Source organism: Canis lupus, chromosome 11, assembly GCF_048164855.1.
Source record: "Canis lupus baileyi chromosome 11, mCanLup2.hap1, whole genome shotgun sequence".
Lineage (NCBI taxonomy): Eukaryota > Metazoa > Chordata > Mammalia > Carnivora > Canidae > Canis > Canis lupus.
Window position 1 is genome coordinate 68,417,665 of NC_132848.1, and position 22,388 is coordinate 68,440,052.

The 22,388-nt window shown below is 43.9% G+C and overlaps 1 long non-coding RNA gene across 1 annotated transcript in view; it reads left to right on the forward strand.

Moving 5' to 3' along the window:
• LOC140600386 (uncharacterized) overlaps window positions 1-22,388 on the forward strand; it is a 343,896-nt gene that overhangs the window by 305,648 nt on the left and 15,860 nt on the right. The window contains exon 3 of the long non-coding RNA XR_012003649.1: window positions 1,261-1,391. This is a non-coding gene — a long non-coding RNA (uncharacterized lncRNA). The remainder of the gene's footprint in view (window positions 1-1,260; window positions 1,392-22,388) is intronic.

Consider the following 22,388-nt stretch of genomic DNA (forward strand, 5'->3'; position numbering starts at 1 on the left):
GTTAGGTCCCTACACAAGTGTGAGGCCTGTTTTGCTGACTACCATTTGGCAAATGCAAAGCCTGGTGCTGTTGACACAACTGTCCTTTATGGCACTTGGCAATTTGGACTTCACTGACAAACAGAGAGAGAGGTGGGAACATTTGCCTCTAACTTCGGTTTTAAAGCAAAGTTTAAAAGGTTTTTCACGAAACTTGAAAAAGTTTCGCCACATGAGTCTGCGTCAGGTTTTGCATATCTCTTGTCCGCACTGGCTCACTTTCCCCAAGTGCCTTCTCAGGCTGCCCTGACCCCTCTCTGACCTCTCCTTCCATGCCAGCCTTCTTTCAAAATGAACCAGTAGAATTTCTCTTTTTAATAATCCAAATGCACTTTCCCGGAGACTGGCACATCTCGGCAGCAAGACCTTTCGTTCTGCAGGCCGTCTGGGGCCACCGCGCTGGTGCCATACCTTGAAGCAGGTGATGCCAGGCTCCCGGCAGGCTCCCAGGTCCCCACACAGCCTCTGGTGGCAGGTTAGGCACTTCCCTGAATGGTCTCTCCTTGTCACATGGTTTTCCTGAAGGGTCTTGGAAAATCATTAGCAGCCACAGAATATTTTCCAAGCTTCGAGACTTTTCTTCTTGGTGACTTTTAAACCTCTCTGAGCCTCCCAGTTCCATCAGTGTCCACCCTTTGGGGCTCCAAGCATGTTCAACTTAATTCGTTTTTATACTTTAACTGTTTAAATAGTTAACACTAGAACTTAGACTTCGAACACCAACACCAACACCCAACCCCCCCACCCCAGCCGACAATCGCCTATGTGTCTGAGGTTGTCAGATCAAGATGGAAAAATACCTCTAATTGTTTCCAGACAATATATGACGCTCTCTCTCACTCTGGGTGAAAATACATATAACTTACATTTTCACAAAGGATCTCGGGGAGGCCGGTGGGAGATTCCTGCAAGCTGGGCTTTCTCTGTACATTCCAGTCCACTGGAAAATAAAACCCAGTTTCAAAACTGAACCAGGAGCTTTCACTTCCCCTAGGTTATTCCTAGATGAGTAGCTATAGCCGGTTTCATTTTTTTTTTTTCCAACAAACTACATTTCTTTTCCGATCTTAGTAGATTTTTATCTTGGCCTTTGTATGCCAGAAAGTAAATGCCTTGGCCCAGAGGAAGTGACAGCTCTTCACTGGAACACGACAGACAGGTATTCCACACCCCGTTCGGGCCTAACAAATAATCTGCATGGTGTTCTTTTTCTATCTCCAGGAATCACTCCCTCCTCAAGAATTTCATCTCCGGGCCTGAAATTCCACCCCGAGAGGTCCACTCATTTGCATGTGGAAGACTTGTGAGTTTGCAGAGCTTGCATACTTGACTACAAATACCGTTATTGACAGGTAAGACCTTAGTTTGACTCTGATCAACAAAACATTCAGACTTTGTCAGGATGAAATTCTAGATTAGGAGCTGGAGAAGAGATTCCTGGAGGAGGAAGAGAAAAAAGTGGAAAAGCAGTGAGACAGACTTACACTGTACCCACTCACTGTGTGTGCCGGGCACTTGCTGAGGTTCACCTTACATAACCTTTGTTATGTTGCTGGGAGGGATGGGTTACTGAGCCCACCTGAAAGATGAGAAGACTGGGAATCCAAAATGTCGACTAAATTGCTCAGATCGTTACAGAGTACTTACTTTACTTTAACTCTGGTTATTTTTCTGTGTTAGTGCCTACAGATTCACTTTTGATATTTCTTCTTTTAATCAACCCATGTCTCTTACATGAGATATTAAGTATCTTTGGTCATTTTCTGGTAATGGATATTAAACTAATATTTAGTTACTATATATTGAAGAAGTTATTATATATCGAATAGTGTGTTATTATATCACATCGAATACAATACATGCCTCCTCATCAGTTCATCCGCTGTACTCCCAGGAACACCAGCCACTATTTAGGCAAGTGCCCCACTAGGGACCAGCAGGTGCTGAGAGCAGGAGAGGGCCAAAAACTCATTGGTGTAAGTAAACCCTCTTGGGCAGTGTATACAGACGGACCCACGGTGACCCCCACACCCCTTTGGTGCCTCTTAAGGGAGGTGAGCTGGGGATGGGGGCAACAAGTAGGGAGATGAGCCACCACGACCAGGCATTCACAGCTATTGTCTTTGTTGTATTCTTCTGAAGCTACTTGATGGAAGAAGAGCCTGTTTGCTTTTGAGTTTAGACTCGAGTGGTAGTTCTCCAAATCAGACTGTGGCACTAGGGCTCATCGTGATCTTCCATAAAACCATGGTAAGGTGTCCATTTATTCTGGCTTGGAGAAGATCCTCTTTTTTTTTTTTTTTTTTTTCCGCTTGTAATTTTTTTTCTCTTTTAGAGTATGTGGTAGCTCCTTTATGTTTTAGAAAATAACGAGGAGAATTAGTGAAAATTTGCCTTTTATTAAAACCCTTACCCGGAAAAAAAAATGGCAAGCTGCATACCTGTCTCCATGCTTATGTGAGAGTATTTCTCTATTGTGCCCACACATGGGCAAAAAGAAGCACAAATAAGCAAGTGGAGAATGTTACATAGACCCAGTAGAGTCACATTATAGAATTAGGTACAGCAGTTTAAAACGAATGAAAGAGAGCTGCAGTGATATAGAAAAATCACGAACGTTAAGAAAAGAAAGAACCTGAATAAATGTACCATGTAATGCCATCTACATGAATAAACCATCCAGAGAATAATAATAAGAACATGTTTAGCTACTATTCATACAATTAAAGAATAAATGAAAAGCTTTAAAGTTCCAAATCTTATGTCAGTTCCATATTACTATTTCTTACTGTTATATTTGTCATACTTATTTTGTTATTATTCATATTTAAAATGATCAGTTTATGAAGGTCAAAGTCTGGGCATCACTGGGCTAGAGTAGCGTCAAGGCAAAGATTCCATGAACGTGATAAAGTACATTAAAAAGTCATCTCTAGTAATTATCACTATAATAATCATGCATTTTAAAAGGATAGTGTAAAAACCAGTTTAGTATTTTAAGTGCGATACCTGTACTTTTATTTCCATCATTTACACGCATTAAATTTTAATTCTTTGAAACTCAGTGTTGCAGTATTCCACGTATAATAAGTGTTTGCAAACTTATTTGTCACCACTGTCCCTCAGAGGTTCACCAGAGCACCTAAGGATATTATATCACATTTTGCATTTGGGGAAACCACATTTTGCATTTGGAACTGATTTGAACACGACGCCAATGCTGCTCTTGCAGCAGCACATGCATTTAAGTTTGCAGGAACACACCCTAGAGAAGCTGGTATGTACTCAGTTTGTCTTCTCCCCTCACCATCCACTCAGCTCCTCGGCTTCTAAAGCAAAGCCTTGCCCTCAGCTCTACCACAGCCCGAAAAGGATCCAAGTTCAGTTTTCAAGCGTTTGTCTCTTACATCATCGTCAGCCCCATACACTAGACTTGGAATCAACATCAAGGTAAGCCTTAGGGAGAGATCAGGTTTGTGGAACTGAAAACTTCAGGCCAACACGACAACGGTTCCTTGGACATTCAATCCAAAAGCCCCAGCTTGTGGGGGAGGAGGGAGTAAGCTGGTGGATCAGTGCCAGAGACCATCCTGCCTCTGGAGCTTTTCCAGGCCCTGATGCAACCAACAGCCATGGACTTTGGTAAAGGACAAACATCTCTGCTCTCAGTGTGCATCAATCACTGAATTTCACCAGACCTGGACCAGGATCCTGAATTCTTGCACAGATGGGACAATCATTTCCTTTTCTTGCAGCCTTTGGATTGCAGATGATTTGGGGGATCCTTTTGTTCCCTTGGACCTCAAACTCAGAGCCCCCTGAACTCTGTTTTATTGTCTCCTAGGAATCGATCAAATTTTCACCCTTTTCCTTATTAACAAGTGTAAAACAGATGTTTGCTGGGTCTCTGATCCCATAGGGTCTACAGGAGATCGGCTCGAATCATGGCTTGTGCTATTTCAAGTGAGGTCTTCTTTTTATAGTAAGCATCCAAATACTCATAAAGCAGCCAAGAAACTGATATTACTAAGCACACTATCTAAAGGCAGAAATTCCAAACAATCTTTTATTTTTTAAGTTGTAGCCTCCAGTTGAAAACCAGGCTTCCAATTCACATTAATTCTGGTGCTATTTCTCTCTGTAGTAGTCAAGGGTTCTATTGAATCAGATCATTACTTTCCTACATTAATGTGTTCCTGTACCTTTTGGATCTTAAACCATCACACTAAGAAGAGGAAGCCTTAAATATTTGATAAGAGAATAAGCAGTCTCCAGGTAAATTTAAAATTGCATCTCAAAAACCTTGTATATATTCTCAGGGCACTTTATTAACTAAACGTAATAACTGATAGCAATAGGACTATTACGCACACATCAGTGGATAGTGTTTTGCACTGAGACTGTAACAGGTCTCAATTGTGTTACTCAACTGCAGCTTGTTTAAAATAGAAACAAAAACTGGAAAAAAGAAAGAGCCAGAGAATGTGAACTTGGTTGTGGAATTCCACGAGTCTAAAAAGATAAAATCACAAATACAAAATTCATTTTTTAGCCGTGAAGTATTTTTGGTACATGGTCATTTATGCTAGAAGAATCCTGTAAGTGTAATGTTCTCAGTAAGTTGACTTCTTAGAACTTATACCGATGGCTCTTGCGCTTTGACCATTAAAAATTGAGCTCACTGTCAAAGAAGAGGAGAGCAGAGAAGAGAGAAAGCTCCATGGTTCCCCATGAGCATAATAAACAGAACGACCCTTATTAGTTCCCACTTGTGGGTCCTAGCACCCTTCTGGGTTAGTGGATTAGCCAACAAGCAGCTCTTTGGAGGGGATGTTGAGAGAGTTTGAACCAGTGAAGTAAGATGCCCACATAAGGTTCTTTGTGGTTGGACACAGGCAGGATGGAAAGAAAAGGGGAGAGGTGTGAGAAGGGATTGCACTCCAGCATAGAACTCCAAGAAGTCCAGAATTTCTAAATTTAAACAAGGCCTTTCAGGTCTTTTTGAAGGCCGCAAGATTGAACTTTTTACTTAACAGTTTTCATAACTTTTTAAGTCGTAGAGATGTGATATGTGGGTCTGTATTCATACTTTTGCGTTAGGCTGCACACAACTTAGAGGCAAGCCTGACACTGACCTGTTGATATCTAGCATGGAAAGCATTTCATACATGATATCATCAAATCCTCCCATTTCACAGAAAAAACAAAAACAGCTGAGTCCCCATGGGGTTCAATGACATATCCAAAATCTCTTGGTTTATCTCTTCTACTAGACAGGAGGAACTCTGGATGTGGGTTAAGTAAATCAAAATCACAACCACATCATCCTGGTAGAGGGTGGAACCTTGGCCTCTCATGCAACTAGTGCAGAACAAGAGTCTGAGAAGAGTCCCTTCCTTGTGGGATCCTGGCAGTGGGTAGAGAGGAATGAGGGGTCATGTGGAAGAACCCTGGAGGGCTGTACAGGCAAAGGCCCAGGAACACTGGAGGAAATCCAGCTCTGAATATCAAATCCATTGTTTAACATTAGCAAGTCCTTGATTTACTAATCTTCTGTCACTTTAGCAAGTAGTTTAATGATTTCTTAGTTGATTATATTCAATATTTATACATTAGGTTTAAAATCATCCCACAGTATTAATTCTTCCAATCCATGAGCATGGAATATTTTTCCATCTCTTTGTGTCTTAATTTCTTTCAGGAGTGTTCTGTAGTTTTTAGGGTATAGATCCTTTCCCTCTTTGGTTAGGTTTATTCCTAGGTATCTTATGCTTTTGGGTGCAATTGTAAATGGGATTGATTCCTTAATTTCTCTTTCTTCAGTTCCATTGTTAGTGTATAGAAATGCCACTGACTTCTGGGCATTGATTTTGTATCCTGCCACACTGCCGAATTGCTGTATGAGTTCTAGCAATCTTGGGGTGGAAGAATTAATATTGTGAAAATGTCAATGCTACCCGGGGCAATTTACACATTTAATGCAATCCCTATCATAATACCATGGACTTTCTTCAGAGATTTGGAACAAATCATCTTAAGATTTGTGTGAAATCAAAAAAGACCCCGAATAGCCAGGGGAATATTGAAAAAGAAAACTAGAGCTGGGGGCATGACAATACTGGATTTCAGGTTGTACTACAAAGCTGTGGTCATCAAGACAGTGTGGCACTGGCACAAAAACAGACACATAGATCAATGGAACAGAATAGAGAATCCAGAAATGAGCCCTCAACTCTATGGTCAACTAATATTGACCATAGCAGGAAAGACTATCCACTGGAAAAAGGGCAGTCTCTTCAACAAATGGTGCTGGGAAAATTGCACAGCCATGTGCAGAAGAATGAAACTAGAGCATTCTCTTGCACCAGACACAAAGATCTAAATGTGAGACAAGAACACATCAAAATCCTAGAGGAGAACACAGGCAACACCCTTTTTGAACTTGGCCACAGCAACTTCTTGCAAGATATATCCGTGAAGGCAAGGGAAACAAAAGCAAAAATGAATAATTGGGACTTAAGATAAAAAGCTTCTGCACAGCAAAAGAAATAGTCAACAAAACTAAAAGCCTACAGAATGGGAGATGATATTCATAAATGACCTATCAGATAAAGGGCTAGTATCCAAGATCTATAAAGAACTTATTAAACTCAACAGCAAAGGGTGAAACAATCCAATCATGAAAAGGGCAAAAGACATGAACAGAAATTTCACCAAAGAAGACCTACACGTGGCCAACAAGCACATGAGAAAACGCTCTGCATCGCTGGCCATCAGGGAAATACGAATCAAAACCACAACGAGATACCACCTCACCCCAGTGAGAATGGGGAAAATGAACAAGACGGGAAACCGCAAATGTTGGAGAGGATGTGGAGGAAGGGGAACCCTCCTGCACTGTTGGTGGGAATGTGACCTGGTGCAGCCACTCTGGAAAACTGTGTGGAGGTTCCTCAAAGAGTTAAAAATAGACCTGCCCTACGACCCAGCAATCGCACTGCTGGGGATTTACCCCAAAGATACAGATGCAGGGAAACACGGGGACACCTGCACCCCGATGTTCATAGCAGCAATGTCCACAATAGCCAAACTCTGGAAGGAGCCTCACTGTCCATCGAAAGATGAATGGATAAAGAAGCTGTGGTCTGTGTATACAATGGAATATTCCTCAGCCATTAGAAACGACAAATACCCACCATTTGCTTCCACATGGATGGAACTGGAGGGTATTATGCTGAGTGAAGTCAGTCAACCTTATATGGTCTCATTCATTTGGGGAATATAAAAAATAGTGAAAGGGAATAAAGGGGAAAGGAGAGAAAATGAGTGGGAAATATCAATGAGGGAGACAGGACATGAGAGACTCCTAACTCTGGGAAACGAACAAGGGGTGGTGGAAAGGGAGGTGGGGGGGGAGATGGGGTGACTGGGTGACAACGGGCACCGAGGGGAGCACTTGATGGGATGAGCACTGGGTGTTATGCTATATGTTGGCAAATTGAACTCCAATAAAAAATATATATACAAAAAAAATTATCCCACAGGTCAGATAGTAGGCTGAGTTTCAAGGTAGCCCCATAACTTTTTCTTGCCTGGGAAAGTACAAAGGTACAGGTTACTCTGCGGGGCCCCAAGCAAGTGCTCAATTACACGTTGGGGCAATTCCACCTTCCTCATCATCAGAACCATTGGAGCACCTGGTGGATTTAAAGTCGTGAAAAGGAATTATAGAAGAGAGACTCATGCTCTTTCATATGGGTCCAATGAGTTCAGCGACCTCAGAGAACCAAGTTTGAAACAAAGATGACTTACGGGGTACGAGAAGGAATAACATTGCTATTTAAAAATAAATCAATCAATCCTTTAGAGATAAGAGTTTTTCTTTAGAAACTTTGGAACAAAAATTGACCTTGCTGAGCCAAGAAATGTCATAGACTTTAAAAGATTTCTCAAGATCAATGATATATTTTTAAATCACTTTCCTTAAGCAAATCAGTCCTATCTTGTAACATGGCCGAAGGAGACCTATAGAAGTCGTTTCAAAAAGCACCATTGTGAGTCAAGGATGAGATCATAGTGGAGAATCAAGCAAACTTTCATTTTGATCAAATTAAAGTCTGAGTATCCAGAGCAAGGATCTGCGATGCCTGTGATGTCATTCCCAGGCCCCACAATGTCTCACCTATGTGCTCTTGTTTAGTGTTTAAAATCTACTTGTAAGAGGCACACACTTGAGACAGGATGATTTCAGAGATGCTCATTGTGCTTTGCAGTTGATCGAAGCTGCTTAATCTCAGAGACGTGAGCGAATTTTCTTTTGCAGTCTTATATTCAACTTTCTTCCTTAAGTAACCGCTTTGATTTTTTTTTTTTTATGTTTCTTTCCTCTTTCCTTCTGTCCTCTCACTCCTCTGCTTTCTCATCTACTTTAGTTCCCTTTGTCCAGGGCACTCTCTTGTCTTCTCTAATTGACATCTCTAGCTCTCCCATGAAATTACCCAACTCTTCTCATCCCTGCCCCTGGTTCCTCCCCATTTGGAGTTCAGTGTCAAAAACTGTCTTGCAGCCAACGTTTGAACACTTCTCTAGTCAGAGTGACCCTTCCTAGATACCACCGTTTTGTGTTTGGAAATCCCAGCCCCAAATGACTTATCTCAGGCTGATGAAACTCAAACCCCAGATTGTTATAAAATGACCCCACCTTACATGGAGTCAAAGCTCCTCCTCTGAACCCCTAGGGCATTTATCATTTGCATCATTCTTTTTTATTATTGTTATTGAGATGTAATTGTCATACCATACTAGCTGAGTTTCATGTGTGCAGCATGATTCACTATGCGTAGGCACTGTGAAATAGTCACCACAATCGGTCTGGTTGCCATCGGTCGCCATGCACAGTTAATACAATATTATCGCCTATATTCCCCATGCTATGCGTTACATCCCCATGGCTTGCTCTACTGTAAGTTTGTGCTTCTAAATCCCCCTCTCATTTCATCCCCTCCTAGCCCTTCCCCTTCCAATACACTTTCTGTATATCTATGAGTCTAGGTTTTTTTTCTGTTTCTTTTGGTTTTTAGATTCTACATGTAAGAGAACTTCTGTGGTGTCTTTCTCTGACTTACGTCATTCAGGATGATACCCTGAAGGTCCATCCATGTTATTGCAAATGGCAAGACTTCCTTCTTTTATTATGGCTGAATAATATCCCATCGTGTATATACACCACATCTTCTTTTCCATTCATCCACTGATTTTTCCATATCTTGGCTATTGTAAATAATGCCGCAGTAAACATAGGGGTGGATATATCTTTTCAAATTAGTGTTTTTTGTTTTCCTCAGGTAGATATCCAGAAGTAGAATTGCTGAATCATTGGGTAGTTCAATCTTTAACTCTTTGAGGAACCTCTATACTGTCTCACATAGTGACCACCCCAGTTTACATAGCCATCAGCAGTGGCCAGGGGTTCCCTTTTCTCCATATCCTTGCCAGCACTTGATATTTTTGTCTTTTTGATTATAGTCATTCTGACAGGTAAAAAATAATATCTCATTGTGGTTGTGATTTACATGTCCCTGACAACTAGGGATGTGGAACATCTTTTCATGTGCCTGTTGGCCATCTGTATGTCCTCTTTGGAAAAATGTCAATTTAGATACTCTGCCCATTTTTAAATTGGATTGCTTCTTTGTTTGTTTTGTTATTCTGTTGTATGAGTTGTTTATATATTTTTGGACATTAACCCCTTCTCAGATACATGATTTACAAATATCTTCTTGCATTTCGTAGTTTGCCTTTTTGTTCTGTTGACAGCTTCCTTCACGCTGCAGAAGCTTTTTAGTTTGATGTAATTGCATTTGTTTATTTTTGCTTTGTTTTCCTTTTGTTGGAGTCAGATCGAAGAAAAAATTGCTAAAACTCATGTCAAGGAGCATATTTGCCTTTTGTTTTTGTTTTTGTAGGTTTTTAAAGCGGTTTTATGGTTTCAAGTATTGCATTCTTTAATCCATTTTGAGTTAATTTTGTATGTGGTGTGAGTTAGTGTCTAGTTCCATTGTTTAGCATGTAACTATCCAGTCTCCCAATGCCATTTATTACAGAGACTGTCCTTTCTGTATCTAATATGTATCTAATATTCTTGCTTCCTTTGGTATAAATTAGTTGACTATATTTGTTTGGGTTTCTTTCTGGGCTCTATGAACTTTTCCATTGATCTATATATATGTCTGTTTTTATGCCCATATCATGCTGTTTTGGTTACTATACCTTTCTAATACTGTTTGAAATCAAGAAGCATACTTTCAACTTTGTTCTTTCTCAGGATTATTTTGGCCATTCAGAATCTTTTGTGGTTTCATATAAATGTTTGAATCGTTTGTTCTAGTTCTGTGAAAAATACCATTGGAATTTTGATAGAGATTACATTGAATCTGTAGATTTGGGTAGTATGATCATTTTATTTATTTACTTACTTATTTTTGATTTATTTATTTGAGAGAGAGAAAAAGACAGAACATATGAGCAGGGAAAGGGGCAAAGAGAGAGGGAGAGAAAGAATTTCAAGAAGACTCCCCACTAAGCAAGGAGCCCAACACAGGCTCAATCTCACCTCCCTGAGATTATGACCCGAGCTGAAACCAAAAGTCGGATGCTCAGCCTACTGAGCCACCCCGGTACTCTTGGGTATTTTAATAATATTAATTTTTTCAATATTTTTAAATCTATGAGCATGAAATGTCTTTCCATTTATTTGTGTCTTTAATTTCTTTCATCAGTCAGGGTTTTATAGTTTTCACGTCCTTGATTGAAATTACTTCTGGGTATTTTACTCTTTCATGTGATTGTAAATGAGATTATTTTCTTGATTTCTCTTTCTGATAGTTGGTTATTAGTCTACAGAAATGCATAAGTTTTGCATATTAGTTTTGTATCCTGAAAATTTACTGAATCTGTTTATTAGTTCTAACAGTTTTTTTGTGGTCTTCAGGATTTTCTGTATATAGTATCATGTCATCTACATATAGTAACAGTTTTATTTTTTCTTTCCAATTTAATGTCTTTTAGTTCTTTTTCTTGCCTAATTGCTGTGGCTAGGATTTTCAGCTCTGTATTTTAAGAAGTAATGACAGTGAGCATTCTTGTTTCATTCCTTAACTTGTGAAAAAGCTTTCAGCTTTTCACTGTTTGATATATTAGCTATGAGTTTGTCATATCTAGTTTTTATTATGTTGAGATGCATTCTCTCCATACCCACTATGTTGAGAGTTTTTATCATAAATGGATATTAGATTTTGTCAATATCAAATGCTTTTTTCTGCATCTGTTGAGATGATATTATTTTTACCTTTCGTTTTGTTAATGTAGTGTATCACATTGATTGATTTGCAGATGTTGAACCACCATTGCATCCCAAGAATAAATCTCACTTGATCATGGTGTATTATCCCTTTAATGTATTGTTGAACTCAGTTGCATAATATTTTATTGAGGATTTTTGCATCTATGTTCATTGGGGATATTGGCCTATAAATTTCCTTTTTCGTGTGTGAGGTCTTTGCATGGGTTTTAGCAATAGGGTAATGCTGGCTTCATAAAATGTGTTTGGAAGCTTTCCCTTCTTTTCAGGTTTTTGGAAAAGTTTGAAAAGGATAGGTATTAAATCTTTAAATGCTTGATAGCATTCACCAGTGAAGCCACCTGGTCCTGGGCTTTTCTTTTTTTGGAAGTTTGGGATTACTGATTCAGTCTCCTTATTAGTAATCAGTCTATTCAGATTTTCTATTTCTTCATATTAAGTATTTGGAAGATTATACATTTCTAGGAATTTATCCATTTCTTCTAGGTTGTTCAATTTGTTGTTATATAATTAGTCATAGTAGTCTTTTATGATTCTTTGTATTTCTGTAGTATCAGTTATAACTTCTTACATTTATGATTTTAGTTATTTGAGCCCTCTGTCTTTTTTTCTTGGTAAGTCTAACTAAAGGTTTGTCAGATTTGTTTATCTTTTCAAAGAACAGCTCTTAGTTTCATTGATTTTTTTTTACTGTATTTTTAGTTTATTTCATTGATTTCTGCTCTGATCTTTGTTATTTCCTTCATTCTACTAACTTTAGACTTTTTTTCTTTTTTCCTAAGCCCTTTAGGTATAAAGTTAAAGTGCTTATTTGAGAATTCTCATTTTTTGAGGTAGGCCTGCATTGCTATGAACTTCCCTTTTAGAACTCCTTTTTATTGCATCCTGTAGATTTTGATATGTTATATTTCTGTTTTCATTTGTCTCTAGATATCATTTATTTCTCCTTTGAGTTTTTCAATGACCCAGTAATCGTTCAGTAATAAGTTGTTTAATCTCCATGTATTTGTAGTTTTCCATATTTCTTCTTGCAACTGACTAGTTTTATTTCATTATGGTCAGAAAAGATGCTTGATATGATTTCAGTCTTTTTAAATTTATTGAGACTTGTTTTGTGGCCTAACACATGATCTGGTCTGGAAAATGTTCTATGTTCACTTGAGAAAAATGTATATTCTTTTGCTTTGGGGTGGAATGTTCTGTGTATGTCTATCAAAATGTCATTTAAGACCAATGTTTCCTCATTGATTTTCTGTCTGGATGATCTTTTCATTAATGTAAATAGAGTGTTAAAATCCCTTACTCTTATTGTATTGCTGTCAATTTCTCCCTTTAGGTCTGTTAATATTTGCTTTATATACTTTGATGCCCCTATAATGGGTGCATATGTATTTAGAAATGTTATCTTCATGCTGGATTGACCCCTCCATTATATACTGCCCTCTTTGTCTCTTATTAGTCTTTATTTTAAAGTCTATCTCATCTGATATGAGTGTGGCTATACCAGCTTTCTTTTTAGTTCCACTTGCACGGAATGTCTTTTTTCATTCCTTACTTCCAGTAAGGTTTCCTTATTTCTGAAGTAAGTGTCTTGTTGACAGTATATAGATGTGTCTTGTTTTTCATCCATTCAGCTGCTCTACATTTTTTGATTGGAGAATTTAGTCCATTTACAATTAAAGTAATTATTGACAGGTATGTACTTACTGCCATTTTGATCATTGTTTTCTGGCTGTTTTTGTAGTTCCTCTCTGTTCCTTTCTTCTTTTTCTCTCTTTGCTTACGGTTGGATGATTTTCTTTAGTTATTTAGTGATATGTTTAGATTCCTTTCTCATTTTCTTTTGTGTATTGACTTTTAAGTTTTTACCTGGTGGTTAGTATGAGGTTCACATATCTCAACCCACATATATAATAGTCTAGTTTAAGTTGATAATAAACCTAACATATTCCAAACTCTACATTTTTACTCCCCCCTGACACACATTTTATGTTTTTGTTGTCACTTTTTACATTTTTTTATTTTACGTGTCCTTTAACAATGTGTCCCTTAACTAATATAGCTTCAGATAATTTTGTTACTTCTGTCTTTTAACTTCCTTAGTAGCTTTAGTTGACTAACCCACTACTTTTACTAGGTATTTACCTCTTCTAGTGAGATCTTTACTTTTATATGTTTTCTTGTTAATTAGTCCCATTTCTTTTTGGCTTAAGGAAGACCCTTTAATATTTCTTGTAAAGCCAGTTTAATAGTGATAAACTTTTTTTAGCTTTTGCTTATCTGAAAAAACTTAGTATCTCTCCTTCAAATGTGAATGATAATCTTGCTGAGTAGAGTATATTTTTTGGAAGTTTTTCCTTTTCAGCCTTTGAATATGTCATGCCACTCTCTTCTGCCTTGAAAATTTTCTAATGAGAAATCTGCTGATAGCCTTATGGGATTTCCCTTCTATGTAACAATTTGTTTTTCTCTTATTGTTTTTGAGGTTCTCTCTTTATCTTTGATTTAGACATTTTAATGATAATATTTCCTGGTGTGATTCCCCTTGGATTCATCTTAGCTGGGACTTTCTCAGCTTTCTGGACTGGGATGTCTGTTTCCTTCCCTAGGTTAGGGAAATTTTCAGCTATTACTTATTTTATATATAATTATATATATATATATATATATATATATATATATATATATATATTTCTTTAAATAAGTTGTCTGCTTCTTTTTTCTCTCTTCTTCTGGTGCTCCTATAATGTGAATATTCTTCTTGATGTTGTCCCAGAGGTCTCTTAACTTATCCTCATTTAAAAATTTTTATTTCCTTTTTGCTGCTGGGGTGAGTTCCATTGCTTTATCTTCCAACTTGCCAATCTATTCTTATGCTTCATCCAGTCTGCTGTTGAAATCCTCTAGTCTGTTTTTCAGTTCAGTTATTGTATTCTTCAGCTCTCTGACTTCTGTTACTTATATTTTCTGTCTGTTGAGGTTCTTATCCATTCTCCCAAGTCCAGTGAGCATCTTTGTTACCATTACTTTGAATACTTTATCAGATAACTTATCTCCATATCATTAAGGTCTTTTTCTGAGGTTTTTGTCTTAGTTTGGAAAGTATTTCTCCATTTCTTAATTTTGCTTGACTGTGTTTGTTTCTATGTAGTAGGGGAAACAACTATACCTCTCTCTGTCTTGAAGGAATGGCCTTATATAAGTAGATGATGATTCTTCTTGTTCAGCCTTGTAGCTCTTGATTATTTCTCAAACCTTTGTGATTGTCTAAGCCACCTGATTATTGATATGCCCCTGTTTTTTTTGCCAAGACCCGTCAGTGACCCAAAGGGAAGAATCAAATTTACCACCTACTTTCAAGCTGATTGGAAGCCAGACTCTCAGCAGCTATTAAATTCTGCAAATATTTATAGTCCACTGAGACTGCAGTCACAATCACTGCTGGCCTCCAGACCAGATCTGGAAGTAACTTAACCATGAGTAACAGTCACAAAAATCAGGGCTCCAGATGAGTGTGTAAGCTTCTTCCTGGGAAATCTTACTGAGCCATACCAAGGCCAAGGGGGTGTGCAAGGATAGTGTTTTCTTATTTACCTTCCCTGGGAACACCTCCTTAGCCTCTAGATGTGTGGGAAGCCTGTAGCCAGCCCCTCGCTCAGGCTGAAGCTCCAGGCTAAGTAAACAGGCCTTTTTATAGGAAGACTGGGGTTGTGTTTGGAAGAAATGATACTGAGTACTTTGAGTACTTTCCTCAGTATTTAGGATTATGAGTCTCAAACTAGAACAGGTATTTAAAAACTGTGGCAAAGCCTGGTAAGAAAGGAAGTGATCCTGGAAGGAAAGAACAGTTTTCCCAAATGCAGAGCTGAGTTGAAGATTTTATGTCCCATTCTGAGACACAAATTTGAGTAGGAAGACCAGGTGAAAGAGGACCTGTGGCCCAGCCTCTGAGGAAACGCAACAAAGGAAATGTAAATCAGGCACATACCTAACGCTCCAAAACTGCAATTGTTAGCTGATAAGAGCAAACACTTTCTGGTAGCTTACCATGTGCTGTACTATGTGCATGCCATTTCATTTAGTCCTCATATTTATCAGTCCCAAGTTTCTAGGCAGGAAATTGAGGCTTAATTATTAACTTGCCCAAAATGATAGTTAGAAGTTGGTGGAAGTAGGATTTGAAGCCATTCATTCTGACTCCAAAGTCTAAACTGGTTATCACTAACATTACTATCTTAAGAGGGTTGAAACAGGTGCTACATGTAGAATCTTCTCTGAGCGGGGGAGAAATGACAGTTCTTAGTGGAGCAGCTGGAGCCTGGGCAGGGAGGAACCCGCAGCCTCCACAGGGACTGGCTAGAGCGAAACAGAGCAGATGGGGAGCCTGAGCAAGGCCTGAGGCAGCGGTGGTGCAGGGTGTCTAGGGGAAGAGCTATAATGGTGGTGCTCCCAGCAGCAGTGGAGTCACCTGGGGAAAGAGGCTACACATGGCCCCACACAAGAGGAGAGTGGGAACTGCTGCCTTAGGGTGGCTGATGGCAAATTTGGGAGCTTTAATAACTAAACTTGATAGGGCTAGGACTCAGATGTCTTTATTCCTCATCTCTCAATGTTGACAGTGTATGACTTGTCTCCCCAGCTTCACTCCATAGTCAGTGAGGGCATGAGCGAGCTTTCTACGTCTTTAGCACCTCACAATGAAGACACCCAATGTCAGTTTATTTGCTTAGAAATTATGCATTCATCCATATTTTGGAAAGAACGCACTTCTGTACACTCCTTATTTCTGCCTGCTAGGAACACTGTTCCTGGTGAACAGTGTTCACTTTTCAGAACAAAAGTGAGCAAACCGCTGAGAAAACTCCCTTGAAGTATTATTCCAGGTGTGTGTAGATGTGTGTCTAAGGAGAGAAACGTGGCGTTTGTTGTGCATCTACTAGGAGCCAGGCTCCATGCCAGACGCAGTACAAATGTCCTTTCATTTAATCTTTAAGTGGCTGGATAAAGTAGTGGAAATTATTAATATGTATTTTGTACAGATGCAAAAACTTAGAGACCCAAACTCAGACAGTTAATGAATCATGTGAGCCCAGGTCATTCTGGCTCCAAAATCCACTCCCCCTGCACTCCTACCCCCACCCCATTTCACTGAGAAATTTGCCTCGTAGAGAAAAGGTCTTTATAGGATAAAATTCCCCAGCTCCCCTAAGTCCCTGTGGCCACTGGCTTTCAACCTCCTTGAGTGGCTTTCCAAGCTCAGGCATCCTGCCTGGTGCCGCGGCTGCTGTCCTGGGGCAGGGACAAAGTGAATCTTGGATGACATGAGGCTGGTCCAGAGACACACACCGTGGATGAAATTAGGCATCGGTGGCTCGGGTCCCCCTTTTCCACATCAGAATAATGAATACTCTCAGGATGTGTTTCAACATTAAGGGCCCTGCCCAACAGTTCGGTAGGTTCCCAGGCCATCAGCCGCTGGCTCCCCACACAGCCCCTTCCATGCCCTGCGCCTCACAGGGCTCCGAGCCATCTTCAGGGATGCGGCAGGATGTCTTCACCATTCACAGAGGATGACACTGGAACTTTTCTGTCCATAAAATTAAATCATGAAAATAGAGCTTTCTCTGGAGGCCTGGGCCTTGACCCCCAGGGCTGCAGTAAGAAGAAAACAAACGTGGGGCAGTAAATAAACCAAGGAGAGGAGAGAGCTCTCGTCCTCTCCTCAGGAAAACTCAGGAAACATGAAGCCAAGTTCAGTCAGCCTGTGCCAACGTTGTCACCAGGAACTGTAGTCGCCCGTGGGAGCCCGCGCTGCCGGAGAGCCGAGGGGGACCCGGCCAAGTGCACTTCCCGCGCGTGAGAAGCCCGCGGCCGGGGGGCCCAGGCGCCAGGAGCTTCCCGGCCCGCCCCTGGGGGGCCACGGGGACGAGGGGCGCCGCTGTGCGCCTTCTGAGCGCGCAGCCCGGGGCTCACGGCTGGGGTGGCTGGGGGGGCCGGGCCGGGGAGGGACCCAGGAGGGCACCCAGGAGGGCCCAGGAGGGCCGGGGAGGGCAGGCCCGGGAGAGCACCCAGGAGGGTCAGGGAGGGCGGGGAGAGCACCCAGGAGGTTCGGGGAGGGAACCCAGGAGGGCCCAGGAGGGCAGGCCAGGGAGGGCACCCAGGAGGGCCAGGGAGGGCAGGGAGAGCACCCAGGAGGGTCAGGGAGGGCAGGCCAGGGAGGGCACCCAGGAGGGTTGGGGAGGGCGGGGAGAGCACCCAGGAGGGTCGGGGAGGGAACCCAGGAAGGCCCAGGAGGGCAGGCCCGGGAGAGCACCCAGGAGGGTACCCAGGAGGGCCAGGGAGGGCACCCAGGAGGGCAGGGGAGGGTGGGGAGAGCACCCAGGATGCCGGGGGAGGGGGCCGCCTGCCGTGCGCACGGGGCCTGGGCGGGGGGGGGGGGGGTGCAGGTGGAGGACTTGATCCAGCCGCGATTCCTTCTGGTTGTGGCCGGTGTCCCTGGGCGTCGCATCCCCAGGACCACAGCCGCTGCTCCCCGACGGGGCCCCGCGAGGCCGGGCCACGCCTCAGTTCCCGCCGCGTACCCCGTGGCCCGTCGGCTCTTCAGGGGTTTGGGGGCAACGGCCCGTTCATTCCTTTCCCTGGGGACCTCGCGGAGCCCTGGGGCCGTGGCGGGCGCGAGGAGACAGGTGCTGAGCGGAGGCAACGTGCGCTCGCGGTTCCTCGGACCCCAGGTTCTGGGACCGACGGGGCCTGAGAACCCAGCGGTGCAGCCCGGGGCTCCGTGAACCGCGGTCGCCGTGGAACAAAGGGGCGGCTTTCGGGGGGGCGCCGCTGCGGTGACGCGGCTCCGTCCCCCGGGAGCCCTGCTCACCCGGGGCCGAGGCTCCCCGCGGGCCCTGCGGGTATCGCGGAGGGGTGCGGCCTGGGGTCGGGGGGCTCGGGGAGCCGTGCGCCAGGCGGGCTGCCCCGGAGGGCGCTGTCGGCGGGGCGCCGTGTCCGGGGCTGGCACCGAACCCCCGACGGGATGGCAGGGAGGGGGGGTCGGAGGTGGCTGGGGCTGCGGTCAGGGGGAGGAGCCCTCGGGAACGGGGTTAGACCTAGGAGGCAGGACAGACAGCCGCGGGAGGACGCACGGACGTCACCGTGTGCAGCACGTGGAGGGCTGGACCCGGAGCTCCACCAGGCACAGCTCACCTGAGATCTTCGCCTCCCGAGCTTCCAGGGACAAGGAAAGGGCTGGCGGCCTGCGGGAGGGGGGCCCCGGGTCTGCCCCGCACGCCCCCCCCCCCCGCTGGCGCCCACACCCCGGGGCATTGGCGGGACACCCGCGCCGTTCTTCACCTGCACGCTCCGGAGCTCTACGCAACCCTTCCCGGCTCCAGGTTCCAGTTTCTTCAAACTGCAGATGCGCACGGCTTCATTTTCCCCCTTTAATCACAATTTCCCCCTCTTTCCCCGGTTGTGCCCCGCTTCCTTCCCCGGTTGCCTGCGGCGCCGCGTCTACGCCCAGTGCCCCGCAGCCCGGCCCCGCCGCGGGCCAAACATCACCCCTCGACCCCTCGGGGCCAGAGCCCCCGCGTGCTCGAGCGGACGTCGGGTCCCCGCAGGGGCGTCCTGGCAGCCTCGCCCCCCCCCCCCCAACGGCACCTACTCTGCGGCCTGCGCGTGGGGGACCCAGGGAGCCCCCTCACCCGGGAAGCTCCGCCCCCTGCGCATTGGGGACCCAGGGAGCCCCCCCACCCGGGAAGCTCCGCCCCCTGCGCATCGGGGACCCAGGGAGCCCCCCCAGCTCCGCGGCCTCGGCGTGGCCCCTGCGAGCTGCACCGACCGTCGGTGTAGGCAGGGGCGCCGCCCGCCCCGCACCTGGGCGCCCCATCCTCATCGGGCCTCGGGGTGCACCTCCAGGTGTGCGACGGCCGCGCAGGGGCAGAAGGGCTCGGCTCGCCCTGCGGCCTCCCAGGCGGCGTCCCCTGCGCCGGGGGAATGGCTGAGCCGCGCCCCCCTCCCGGGCAGCTGCTCCGCCCGCCGCCTCCCCCTTCCCTGCTGTCCGCGCGGCGCACACACTGTATACGCGTGTCTGCATGTGTGTTGGTGCACGCGGGCACACGCATGATTATAGCTGCAGGCTGCATACATACAGCGCGTGTGGACACAGTGTCCGTGCACCGGCGCTCGCACGAGGCGGGCAGGGCTCAGGCCACCGGGGCTGCAAGACGCCGCGTCCACCGCCGAGGGCTCCGGTGGGCACACCGCGGGCTGCGGGCAGCTCTCTCCCTCCACCCTTCCTAAGCAAGGTAAATCCCTCCTGAGTTCAAAGCATAACCAAGCATAACCATCCCATAGCAAGAGTTCTTAAAAAGACCTTTTTTAAAAAAAAAAAAAAAGAACCCAATAACTTCTATCCTAAGGAAATACAAATGCAAAAGTGTTCATCATGGTGTTTTAAAAAAGAAAAAGGAAAGAAAGAAACGTCGCTCCCCAATTCTACTAAGAATATCCCTACCACGGGATGTTATGATGCTCTTTAAAATAACATGTTTAGGCCTTTAAAAACAGTTTTAAAATGGGGAAATGTTTACAAAATAACGTAAATTGCTTAGGGCGTATAATAGCGCTCCACTTTAATAATTCAAAACAAGATCACAGAAGAAAGGCTGAAAAGAGTTATGCCAACATGCAGATAATGGTTATCTCTACCTAGTAAATTAAAGGGTGCTCTTGGGCAGTCCGGGTGGCTCAGCGGTTTAGCGTCGCCTTCAGCCCAGGGCCTGATCCTGGGAATCCAGGATCGAGTCCCACGTGGGGCTCCCTGCATGGAGCCTGCTTCTCCCTCTGCCTGTGTCTCTGTGTCTCTCACAAATAAGTAAATTTTTGAAATCTTTAAAATAAAAAATAAAAATAAAAAATAAAGGATATTCTTGTGCCTTTTCTCTCTTGAGAATCTCTAAGATAGCCAGTCATTTTCTAAACAGCAAATACTATATATTTTAATCTTTTTTTAAATAGGACAGTCTCAAAGCTGGTAGCATTGGTCTCCAAAAAGAACACATTGATGCTGAGAAAACCAAAAACTTTTCTAAGCTGACTCCCAGGTGGAGGGAGTCAGGTTGTGGGCTCTCTTCATCCCACCAGGAGCCAACATTTGTTGATCACAGATGAATCCATGCAACCCACCCAGGGTTGCAGCGTGTGCCTTGCTTACATTCTGCACATGCCTTTGAAGCACCCTAATGACTCATCGAAGTACCAAAATGACTCATCAACAGATGACGAGAGCCAGGTTCGACCGGGTCACCAGGTACGGAGCCAGGGCCAGGCGTCCATCGCCCCACTTCATGGCTACGCTAAGCTGCTCTCTCTTCCCACCACCCACCCCACCCCCGGGGAAAACAATTGGCCCTTAAGATCAAGAGGTGCATCAAAGGTGAAGCGAAACAACGAAGAGGAGCCAGAGAGAGAAAATAGTGACTCAGACAGAAAGCCTGTCTCAGAAGGAAAAAGAAGGGAGACGGTTCTCCTCTCCGCTTGCTCCCGGATCCCTGCAGGGGTTCCTGAGGGCCCTGCTGGAGGCGCTGACTCCATTCGCTGCCCCTTCTGGGTTGCCTCGCTCCCTTCTCCCGCTCCTCAGTTGAGAAACTAAGGGAGCTGGGCCATTGCTTCTAGCCCCAAATAAGTGGTAAGAACTAAAATTGGAAGTTCCTCTCCTCGAATCCTGAGTTCAAAACTGCAAGCCAAATCACTGTAGAGGGAGAGTAAAAGGAGTCCCGTTGCCACTGCCAGCTGGAAGAGGTCCTGCATGCCCAAGGAGCATCATTTCTCCAACACATCCTCCTCCAATCAAGATGTCCCAGGGTTCCCCACTGCTCCAATAGACAGAAGCACAATACTCTCCTTTCCAGACGTCTTGGGTTAATTTCTTTATTTTTTCTGGCCCGCATTTTGAAGCCTTTCCAGACTGATGGACTAAAGTGGAAATTACAGTCCTATCGGCTCTGTCCAAAACAGATGCCACATAATCACAATCGTATTAATAAAGCTGGCAAGAGTGAGTATGAAGAATTTGAGGGAAGGGAGAGGGAGAAAAAGAAACCCTAACAACTTCCGGAATGTCTCAACCGACTGAACGCTTCTGCCTTGAGACAGGTTTCCCTGAGAAATCTGAAGTCAGCTTTCCCCCACCTAAACTCCAAGTAATTCCTTTTCTTCTGTTTAATATTTTCTACAGTGTGGTTGAAGGGAGAGAAAAGGGGGGATATTTTCTCGAATCCTTTTGGACTTCACAACATTCGAGATCTTGTGCATGGGTCTCCAGCTGTGCATGACATAAGTCATTGAAAACTGGCACATCTTTCCATCAGCAAGCACAGCACAACCACAAGTTTGGCAGGCGGTTCATGTTGCCAGATGCCTTCACTGTTTCTTAAACTATGTATTCAAGGCACTCCACTTTTTTCTTGCTGGAAATACTTTCAAAGAAGAACACAATGTTTTGGGTTTCCTGGCCAAAGTTTAGCTGTACTTTTGCATCTTTGCCAAACTTCCTGTTTTTAGCAAAAACAATTTATTATCTTGCTCGTTCTTTAGACCCAAAAGGATTTGCAGGCACAAATAACTACTTGGTTTCCCTATCTTTTCAGGGAAGAAACTCACCCACTTTTCCATAATTATCCCGTGGATGCAAGAACAGAAACGTATTTAACCTTTGGGAATGCTACTGAGGCGTGGAAACGGTTTTAATTGATCAAAACCTCTACAGTCTGAACTTTAAAAGAACTGACAATTATTTCTTGTGTGCAAGGAAAATAATTCCTTTCAGGTGGTTTGGCAGGAACGCGGATTTGCCACACGTGGTATTGGAGAAGCAAGTTTGGAGTGAGTTTGTGTTTGGAGGCCAAGGTTAGACTGAAGAGATTTGATTCGGCAGCAGCAAGCAAAGAAAGCATTCCGCCAGACGCTTTTATGAATAGTTCATCTTTGATTACTAAGCCAC